Source organism: Carex rostrata, chromosome 32, assembly GCF_964058835.1.
Source record: "Carex rostrata chromosome 32, lpCarRost1.2, whole genome shotgun sequence".
NCBI classification, from domain to species: Eukaryota; Viridiplantae; Streptophyta; class Magnoliopsida; order Poales; family Cyperaceae; genus Carex; species Carex rostrata.
In genome coordinates, this window is record NC_135949.1 from 4,873,906 (window position 1) to 4,884,941 (window position 11,036).

The following is an 11,036-nucleotide window of genomic DNA, read 5'->3' on the forward strand; positions in this document are numbered from 1 at the left end:
AACATTAGGAGCACAATAGCAGTTCTGATTTCTTAAAATGTACTTGATTGGCATGAATATGTAGAGTTTCAATCATTTTTTTCTAACTCAAAGTTCTTCAACATATGATTGTTTATATTTCAAAACTGATCTTCTTTTTTTTTTTCCATAAAACATCATAGTATGTGGTTGTCCTTACAAATTATGTCTAGTGTGATTATACTATAATTGTTGTTTGAGAAGTTACATTCAGTTATATTTTGACCGTTTTAACCTTGTTCCTAATGTGGTTTTTTCACCAATTTCTTTAGCCTGAATAGAGCTGAAATCAAATCAAGTTGGATTCACACAGTCATTTTGTTGAATTTAACTTTGCTGTTAACTGTTGGTTAGTATTTGCATATAAGCCGAAATTGTTAGCTGGAAATTGTACTACAACATTTAGGAATATTGATGACTATATGCAAATGTGGTATTACTTGGGTATAATTTGTAAGAAGTGTTAGTAACGGTAATATGGTTTCTACTGGGCATTGCAAACTAGGCTATCACCTTCTGTCACAGTGCAATGGTAAAGGCTGCTCAATAATATTAGTTGCAATTAGGTGGCATTTTAATTCTTCATTGATTCTATTGGCAGTTTCTGTACAAAATTATTTTCCTGTATGTGATAGTTAACAATTTCTTGGTATTTGTTTTCTATTTCTATTTTTTTTTTCTGATTCTGGCATTATTTCTACAATTACTTCATCCATTGTATTTTTAATGGAGTCAGGGGCTAGAAATGCTACTGTTGACCAATAAAATTTTCTCTTAAAAATATTAATTGAAGTTTTTGCACATGTGGAAGTATGAACAGAATATCATATGATTACAATTGTATGCATGAATATTTTTTTCGGGCATTTTGAGAATAGTCTGATGCTTGCAAGTGTCTCAAAAGATATGGTAGGTTTTTGTAACAAGTCAGACAATTGATGTTGTCTGCACTTCCACAAAATTACTGTTTAGAGGGTAAAAAAAGTCAATATTGAAGCAGCATTGTTGGTCTTAGAATTGCAATCATTAAGCATCTTATATTTAGATGTGTTAATTTCTTTGTCATAATCTCGTTTTGAAGGTTCAGTATAATCTCGGTTTAAAGGTTCAGTGTGAGAATTGGAACTTATTGATCCAAAAATTAGGCTGAAATACTTTATGGCATTCTGATTTGCATTTAGATCATAAAATCAAAATTATTCTTAAATTTCTGACTGATTACTTGTTTGCTTTGTCAGTTGAAGATTGGTGGTGCTATAAGAAAGATTCCCCACTTCCAGAGAGATTTAAAAACCAACAGAGAAACGAAGAATTATGTATGGTAATTGAGTAAATGACCTGGAATTGCTGTTAGGTTCTACTGCCATCCCAAAGCCTTATGTACAGTATATATTATATATATTCTGTTAACTGTTAAGGGCATGTTTGGTACTGTGGTTTTGGCTTTGGTTTCTATCTTGAAATCAGAGAAATCTAAGAAAATGGGTTCCAACTCTATTTTTGCATGGCTTTTCCGGTTCCTCTGTCTTTTATGTGCCTTTGTTGTTTAAACAAAAGTTAACGTATTACTTAATTGCTTCTATATAGTACGTACAATGATTAGATATAATAATTATTAAATCCTTGTTTGATATCTCAGGCGTTAGCACACTAATTATAATATAATCATCTCTATAATAAAAATTGTTTTAAAAATTAATTAAAGTATGGTTTTGATATTTACCAAGTTCAAATAGAAAAGTATATTTTTTGTGACAATTATCTACAGGACAATAGAAAATAGGTCTATACATTATATTTTATTTATCATTTTAATCGGTGAAACCTGAAGCTAAAAAATTATTGAAAAGAGTACGATAATGATGCTCATTGAGAAATTTATATGTAAGCCCATCAAAAGTTTATGATTTAGATATTTACCCATCAAAAATTCAAAATTATCAATTTATCGATCTAAACTCATTTTATTAATATCCTCATTCTTTTTCATTTAATTAATTAAAATTATTGATTAATGTTAATAGAAAAATAAAATTACAGTTTTGCCATTCCATGTTGCTCTTTTAATAGTCTTCTTCACCTTCAGCTTCTCTGCTTTCTCTTCCTTCTCACATTTTTCTGTCTGCCTTCGTAGGCTCTTTGAGATGAACTTGAGCTCCATGCTTTGATTGATGAGCTTCTTAGTATTACCCATGGTTCTAAATACAAATTACAATCGGACAAATTTAGTGAGGTCCTGATATGAGCGAGGTACCACCGAAGCTTAATAAAGAACAATCAACAGAGCATAGATCATAAACTGTGTACATGCATACTGGAATTGGGGCACGTTTTACAAAGAGTGCAATGACCATTTACCAGCAAAGAAATGAGGTCAAAAAGAAGTTATAATTAAACAAAATAAAAGAATGTACAACTAAATAGGATTATACAACTTTCAATTATAAAAGTAACTTGACCGATATAATAGAGATGCTCTTAAATAAAACTTCCGAAACCCCCGCCCGTAATTAATATGTATATTATTTTTCAATTTATTTAAGAAAATATTGTCCAAATTGTTATGAATTAAGTATTTATGGATGTCCATATTGCAACTCTCTTGAGCAATTACTTGAAAACTTCTCTTTAAAGAAGTATGTTTCTCTCCCTACATTTATCAATAGAGTTAATATTATATGGCTTGTAATTTACATTTTCTAGCCTATAAATAGAAGCTTTGTATGAATGTATTTGACACAACAAAAGCATATGAATAAAGCATAGCCATCTTTCTACATTCTCAATATCTTGTTTATTATTCTTTTACTTTATTTTATAACACGTTATCAGCACGAAAGCTCTAGTTGAAGATTCGAGGTAACTTTGATATCTCTTATTTTAATTCTATTTAAATAAATAATTCTTATAATAAATAATTGCTAAATGGAATAAGTTATGATTTTTTTGTATATTTAATCATCTGGAAGAAGATTTCAAGAAAATCTAAGTAAATAATCGGGTTGTTAAAATATTAAGTGTCTTAACCGTAAAAAAGAAATAATAATAATTAGTCTCTCCTATTTTTATTGGTACTTGAATGACCTTTGTCACTGTTACATGATATCCTTATGTTGCCTTTTAGCAAATTATGCAATGATTCAAATTAAACCATCGAAGTTAATAAAATGGTCTGAAGCCATCTGTTGATTATAAATTTTATAATGTGAAATTTAGATCTGATTCATATTTTTTTGTGCAATATTTTATGTTCAACAACTTAATCTTCTTGAAGAAGATTTTAAAAGATATTAAGGTCTTCTTGAAGAAGATTTCAAGAAATTTTATATGATTTGCAAAATTTTTATCACGTTTATATTAATTTTGTTTTTCAATAATTTATTCTTCCGGAAGAAGATTTCAGAAAAAATGAAAAATGTTTCAAGTAATTTTCCAGAAGAAGATTTATGTGACTCACAAAATTTAATATGAGAAGATTTCAATATATCTTCTTGAAGAAGATTTCAATAAGGTTTATATGATGTGGATTTTTTTTAAATGATGTAATCTTCCCGAAGAAGATTCAAGAAACATTCCGAGTTGATTCATTATCACTTGATGGCTGAATAAAATAATGAGTTGTTAAATAAAATATTATCTTAATTGTGCTTCATTCCTCGAAGTGAATGTAGCAATATATAATAATAATAATTTTGGACAAACTCGTGAACATGGACCAGATCTAAGTTAAATATCATAATGTTTATTCTTATAATACACATTTTCACCGGAAGTGGAAAGATAATGAAGAAAATAATGAGAAAAAAAAAATAGAAAGAATAAAAAAAAGAGAATTCATGTTATCATTGGTCACGTACCGGTTGTACGTCAACATACTACGCTGAAACATCATATTGCTTTATAAGCATCACTAAATATATATATATATATATATATATATATATATAAATCGAGAATTTTTTATTTATTTGCTAATGTCACGATCTCGATCTTATATACTCAAAATAATATTAGTCACTGAATTGAGTTCATTCTTTAGCGAGAAACATATATGATAGTAAAGCATTAGAATTTAACAATCTAACCTAAGAGGTCATTAAATGAAACTTAGAACTATCATGTTAAGATTATTCGGTATAAGCCAAGTATGTGCCAAGATAAAAGTTAAGTATTAGTTATTGCCTTGACCAAACTTTCTCGGTCTCATGTGAATATTTACTTTGAACAAGTTAATTTGTTCCTATATCAAGTATAAATTAATTCATGATATGAAAGTTGTAGAATATAATAAAAACAAGCTGGGAGACACGATAATATTTAAAAGGGTCATTAAATCATTAGATCAAAATTATTTTACGATTTTTTTTTATTAATGATAATAATAGTAAATAAATTAATAAAAAAAAAAAATTGTTATTATGAAATTATATTTATGGTCATTTTTATTTATTTGCATTTCTTGTTATCACTGTTATGGTGGTATTTCTTATTTTTGTTAATTGCAACTGTTGTTAATAAAATAATAATAATAATTTGATTGAAGGCTCCGGAAGAGCAATATTGTCAATATTGTTGTTATGCGGAGGATATAAATTTATATTAACGATGCATTATATTCTTCTAAGTCTCAAAACAATTTGTTAAGCTTTAAGAATATCCGCCGAAATGGATATCATATTGAGGCAACTAATGAAAAAAAATGTTGAAGAGAATAAAACAAAATGCATATCCTCCGATTTGTACAACACATATATTAGTACAATTGAAGCACATGTTGTAAACCAGTAGTTTACATATAATAATATATTTATAGTTTGACATGATCGGTTGGGCCATTCCGGATCAACAATGATGCGAAAAATAATAGCAAATTAATGTGAACATTCATCAAAGAACCATAAGATTCTTTAATATGATGAGTTTTTTTTGTGTTAATTTTATTTCTAGAACGTATACAAGATGATATTTGTGGAACATTATTTTCAACATGTGAACTATTTGAATATGTTATGGTTTCAATTGATGCATCAACAAGATGGTCACATGTATGTTTATTTTCAAATCGCAACCTGACGTTTGCGAGATTACTTGCTCAATTGATTTGATTAAAGAGCATAATTTTATGATTATCCAATTATGAAAGTACGTCTAGACAATGTCGAAATTAATGTTGAACATCTTGTAGATGTTCGTATATAAAAAAAAGAAGATATGATATTTTACATGCAACAAAACTAATTCGCATCGTACCAACTAGCTATTATAAAACTTCCCCTTATAATTAGTTTTTGGTTACATATCTAATATTTCCCATATAAGAATTTTTGAATGTGCGGTATATGTTATAATTGCTCCACCACAACGCACTAAATTGGGATATCAAATAAAGTTGGAAATTTATATTAAATTTGAATCTCCATATATAATAGAGTACCTAGAATCATTGATGGGAGATTTATTCATGGCTAATTTTGCCGATTGTGATTTTGATGAATACAAATTTCCAATCTTAGGGGGAGAAAACTATCAGCTGGAAAAAAAAAATACATTAGTATGAATTATCATTGTCTTATTTTGATCCTCGTACTAAAGAATGTGAACTAAATGTTCAAAAGATAATTCATTTGCAAAGGTTAGTGAATCAATTGCCAGACACATTCACAGGCTCAAAGAAAGTGACCAAATCACATGTACCAGCTGCTAATGCTCCAATTAAAGTCGGTGTCCCTGTTGGACAGACTACTTATAACACGCATGAAGCGTGGAAAAGCATTGGTTCCAAAGATTAAAAAAAATATAAAAATCCTCGAAAAAGAAAAAGGAGCAAAAAAATGAAAATGGTCAAGACGAGAATATGATAATTTCAGATAAAACTCCAGAAGAGAATAAAATTATAACTAATATTGGAGTTCCAGCAGAAACTCAGGTATCTGAAATTCATGAAAATAAAGAGATCTCGATAAATTATATCATGATTGGAAGAAGATGGAACCGAGATAAAATTGATATCAATGATATTTTTTTTGTATATAATATAGCGCTAAATATAATAAATATTGAGGATCATGACCCGAAGTCTATTAAAGAATGTCGACAAAGAAATGAATGGCCAAAATAGAAAGGTGCAATTGAGGTAGAGTTAAACTCTCTTGAAAAGTGAAAAGTTTTTGGACCTGTAGTCCTTGTACCTCAAGGTATAAAACCAGTAGGATATAAAAGAATATTTATGAGAAAATAAAATGAGAAAGGTGAAATTTTGAAATATACTCACATGTGGTGGATGCAACAATTTCTTTTTAGTCTGGCAGTCCATGAAGGACTTAATTTGCACCTAATGTATATTGTTACAGCCTATTTAAAATGGCTTGCTTGATAATGATATTTATATGAAAATCTCTAAAATATTTAAGATATGCCTGAAGCATGTAATTTAGGTTCTCGAGAACATTATTCAGTTAAATTGAATAAATCTTTATATCGATTAAAGCAATATGGACGCATATGCTATAATCGTTTAAGTGAATATTTATGAAACATGGATATAAGAATGATACGAGTCCATGTATTTTTATGAAAAGATATAGAAATGATTTTGTTATAATTGCAGTTTATGTTGACGATCTAAGTATCATTGGAACTCCTGAAGAGCTTTCAAAAGAATAAATTATTTAAAGGAAGAATTTGAGATGAAAGATCTTGAAAGAACAAAATTTTGCATTGGATTGCAAATATTTAAAAATGATATTTTTATGCATCAAGAAAATTATATTGCAAGAGTGCTGAAATAATTTTATATGGATAAATAGCATTCATTAAGCACTCCGATGGTTGTAAGATCATTAGATGTGAATAAAGATCATTTAGACCTCGAGAGAATGATGAAGAACTACTTGGTCCTGAAGTACCATATCTTAGTGCAATGGGAGCACTTATGTATCTTGCTGGACATATAAGGCCTGATATATCATTTGCTGTAAATTTATTAGCAAGATATAGTTCTTTTTCCACACGAAGACATTCGAATGAAATTAAACATATATTTCGCTACCTCCGAGGTACAATGGATATGGATTTGTTTTTTTGTTCAAATATATCCAAATATGATTTAATTGGTTATACAGATGCTGGATATTTGTCTGATCCACATAATGGCCAATCTCAAACAGGCTATTTGTTTACATGTGATGGAACAACTATTTCGTGGCGATATGTGAAAGAAACTATAACAGTCACATCTTCTAATCATGCAGAAATTTTAGCAATACATGAAGCAAGCCAAGAATGTGTTTGGTTAAGATCTGTGATTCAACACATTCGTCAGACATGTGGCTTGTCTTCTGGAAAAATGATCCTGACGATCATATATGAAGATAATACTGCATGTATTGCTCAATTAAAGGAATGATACATTAAAGGAGATAGAACAAAACACATTTCACCAAAATTCTTTTTCATCCATGATCTTCAGAAGGATAATGTTATTAATGTTCATCAAATCCGTTCAAGTGAGAATCTAGCAGACCTATTCACCAAGGAGCTTCCTACTGGGATATTTGAAAAGCTGGTCCGCAATATTGGTATTCGTCGATTTAAAGATCTTGATTAATGTTGTCATGAGGGGGAGTTAAATACGCATTACATTTTCCTTAACCATGGTTTTTCCCACAGGGTTTTCCTGGTAAGGTTGTAATCGTGTATTAAGAAGAATAATGTACTCTTTTTCCTTCACTAGGTTTTTATCCCATAGGGTTTTTCCTAGTAAGGTTTTAATGAGGCATATTCTTATGAAATGAACATCCAAGGGGGAGTGTTATGAATTAAGTATTTATGGATGTCCATATTGCAACTCTCTTGAGCAATTACTTGAAAACTTCTCTTTAAAGAAGTATGTTTCTCTCCCTACATTTATCAATAGAGTTAATATTATATGGCTTGTAATTTACATTTTCTAGCCTATAAATAGAAGCTTTGTATGAATGTATTTGACACAACAAAAGCATATGAATAAAGCATAGCCATCTTTCTACATTCTCAATATCTTGTTTATTATTCTTTTACTTTATTTTATAACACGTTATCAGCACGAAAGCTCTAGTTGAAGATTCGAGGTAACTTTGATATCTCTTATTTTAATTCTATTTAAATAAATAATTCTTATAATAAATAATTGCTAAATGGAATAAGTTATGATTTTTTTGTATATTTAATCATCTGGAAGAAGATTTCAAGAAAATCTAAGTAAATAATCGGGTTGTTAAAATATTAAGTGTCTTAACCGTAAAAAAGAAATAATAATAATTAGTCTCTCCTATTTTTATTGGTACTTGAATGACCTTTGTCACTGTTACATGATATCCTTATGTTGCCTTTTAGCAAATTATGCAATGATTCAAATTAAACCATCGAAGTTAATAAAATGGTCTGAAGCCATCTGTTGATTATAAATTTTATAATGTGAAATTTAGATCTGATTCATATTTTTTTGTGCAATATTTTATGTTCAACAACTTAATCTTCTTGAAGAAGATTTTAAAAGATATTAAGGTCTTCTTGAAGAAGATTTCAAGAAATTTTATATGATTTGCAAAATTTTTATCACGTTTATATTAATTTTGTTTTTCAATAATTTATTCTTCCGGAAGAAGATTTCAGAAAAAATGAAAAATGTTTCAAGTAATTTTCCAGAAGAAGATTTATGTGACTCACAAAATTTAATATGAGAAGATTTCAATATATCTTCTTGAAGAAGATTTCAATAAGGTTTATATGATGTGGATTTTTTTTAAATGATGTAATCTTCCCGAAGAAGATTCAAGAAACATTCCGAGTTGATTCATTATCACTTGATGGCTGAATAAAATAATGAGTTGTTAAATAAAATATTATCTTAATTGTGCTTCATTCCTCGAAGTGAATGTAGCAATATATAATAATAATAATTTTGGACAAACTCGTGAACATGGACCAGATCTAAGTTAAATATCATAATGTTTATTCTTATAATACACATTTTATAAGCGACGAATTGAACCTCGCACCATGTACTACGCCGAGGTCCGTAAATAACGGAAGCCCAAGGGGCGACGGATCGGACCTCGCGCACTAAATAATATCGAGGTTCATAAACAACGAAAGCTTTATAAGCGACGAATTGAACCTCGCACCATGTACTACGTCGAGGTCCGTAAATAACGAAAGCCCAAGGGGCGACGGATCAGACCTCGCGCACTAAATAATATCGAGGTTCATAAACAACGAAAGCTCTATAAGCGACGAATTGAACCTCGCACCATATACTACGCCGAGGTCCGTAAATAACGAAAGCCCAAGGGGCGACGGATCGGACCTCGCGCACTAAATAATATCGAGGTTCATAAACAACGAAAGCTCTATAAGCGACGAATTGAACCTCGCACCATATACTACGCCGAGGTCCGTAAATAACGAAAGCCCAAGGGGCGACGGATCGGACATCGCGCACTAAATAATATCGAGGTTCATAAACAACGAAAGCTTTATAAGCGACGAATTGAACCTCGCACCATGTACTACGCCGAGGTCCGTAAATAACGGAAGCCCAAGGGGCGACGGATCGGACCTCGCGCACTAAATAATATCGAGGTTCATAAACAACGAAAGCTCTATAAGCGACGAATTGAACCTCGCAACATATACTACGACGAGGTCTGTAAATATCGAAAGCCCAAGGGGCGACGGATCGGACCTCGTGTACTAAAATTGAAAAAAAAAAAAAATATATATATATATATATATAGAACAAGATTACAGCATTAAGACCATAGTCGCAGAACAGACCTCGAGCCCCGCCCAAGGCGGATGCTCTTTCGACGTTAGAGCAACTTCGCGGATCAACACGATCAGTACCGTTCCTCTACACTACAAAGCACAAAGCGACACATCATCGGGATCAAGGTAAAAGCAAATGGGAAAGAGAAGTATTTCCCCTTTACTGATCAAAAAACAAGCAATACAGCACCATTTCAAGCAGCAAGCACAAAGGTAATAAGTTACATAAATATCTATTGCATCCCCATAACCCGGGGAATAATTTCGCAAACAACTATTATACCTTCCTAGCAGGAAGGCCATGTTTAGTTATTACAACAAATTCTGTTACTACCCCTACACCCCGGGGGCTTCAAACGACTTTCAAATTTAAAAATAAGAAATGTTTTATTACTCATCCCGAGATACTTTATCTTTAAGCGAAATGTTTTTCATCCCGAGATACTTTATCTTTAGGCCTTAGTGTTCGTAAATAGCTTCAAGTCAAAAGCATCCATAGGTGATATCTTTTGACTTCGGGGGCTAATGATAGGGCCATGTTCCGTGGCCCACATAGCTTCAATCTGGGCCATGAACTAGGCCGGGATTAGGACCTCGTTCTGCGAGGCTAACCCGGGATATAATGCAAAGTCCACGATTGAGGCCCATAATAAACTGGCCCGATAAACGGCTTAGACAACCTACGCCTAGGGGGATAAAAGCCCCAAAAGCTCCCTTGAGCCAAATAACCACTTATAACTGGTAGCCACGCCGGTTACTGACCTCGTCTTCCTAACTGCCACGATCACACGATCATAAATGGCCACGCTTGCATAACCGCATAACCGATTCACGTTCTGCCTTACCCTGGCAAGGGGAAGGCGGCCCGTAGAGAATGCTATATAAGGCCATTCCTTTCACAGGAAAATGGCGAACAGAGTGAGACACCATCACTATCTTACACACTTACCAACTTAGACACTTACTCCTTTTTCATACTCCGAGATATCAGATAGGACAGAGTACGATATCTCCGGGGTCTATTCCCTTATCTCCGAGGTAATCGATCAACCTCCGGGATTCGGGATCCGAGATCATCCCTTGATCTCCTTGAGTCAGTCATCTCTCGGCCTGTTACCTATAGCAGGACGAGCCTAGTTGAGCCCAAATTCAGCATACGGCCTGTTACCTAACATATCCAGTATCAACCACCGTGGGGCCCTCCTTACCAA

General features: G+C 31.8%; 1 protein-coding gene across 1 annotated transcript in view; it reads left to right on the forward strand.

Moving 5' to 3' along the window:
* LOC144548130 (uncharacterized) overlaps nucleotides 1-1,552 on the forward strand; it is a 31,884-nt gene extending 30,332 nt beyond the window's left edge. The window contains exon 2 of the mRNA XM_078296818.1: nucleotides 1,257-1,552. The gene's annotated coding sequence lies outside the window, so the exon portion shown is untranslated. The remainder of the gene's footprint in view (nucleotides 1-1,256) is intronic.
* The last annotated feature ends 9,484 nt before the right edge of the window (nucleotides 1,553-11,036 follow it).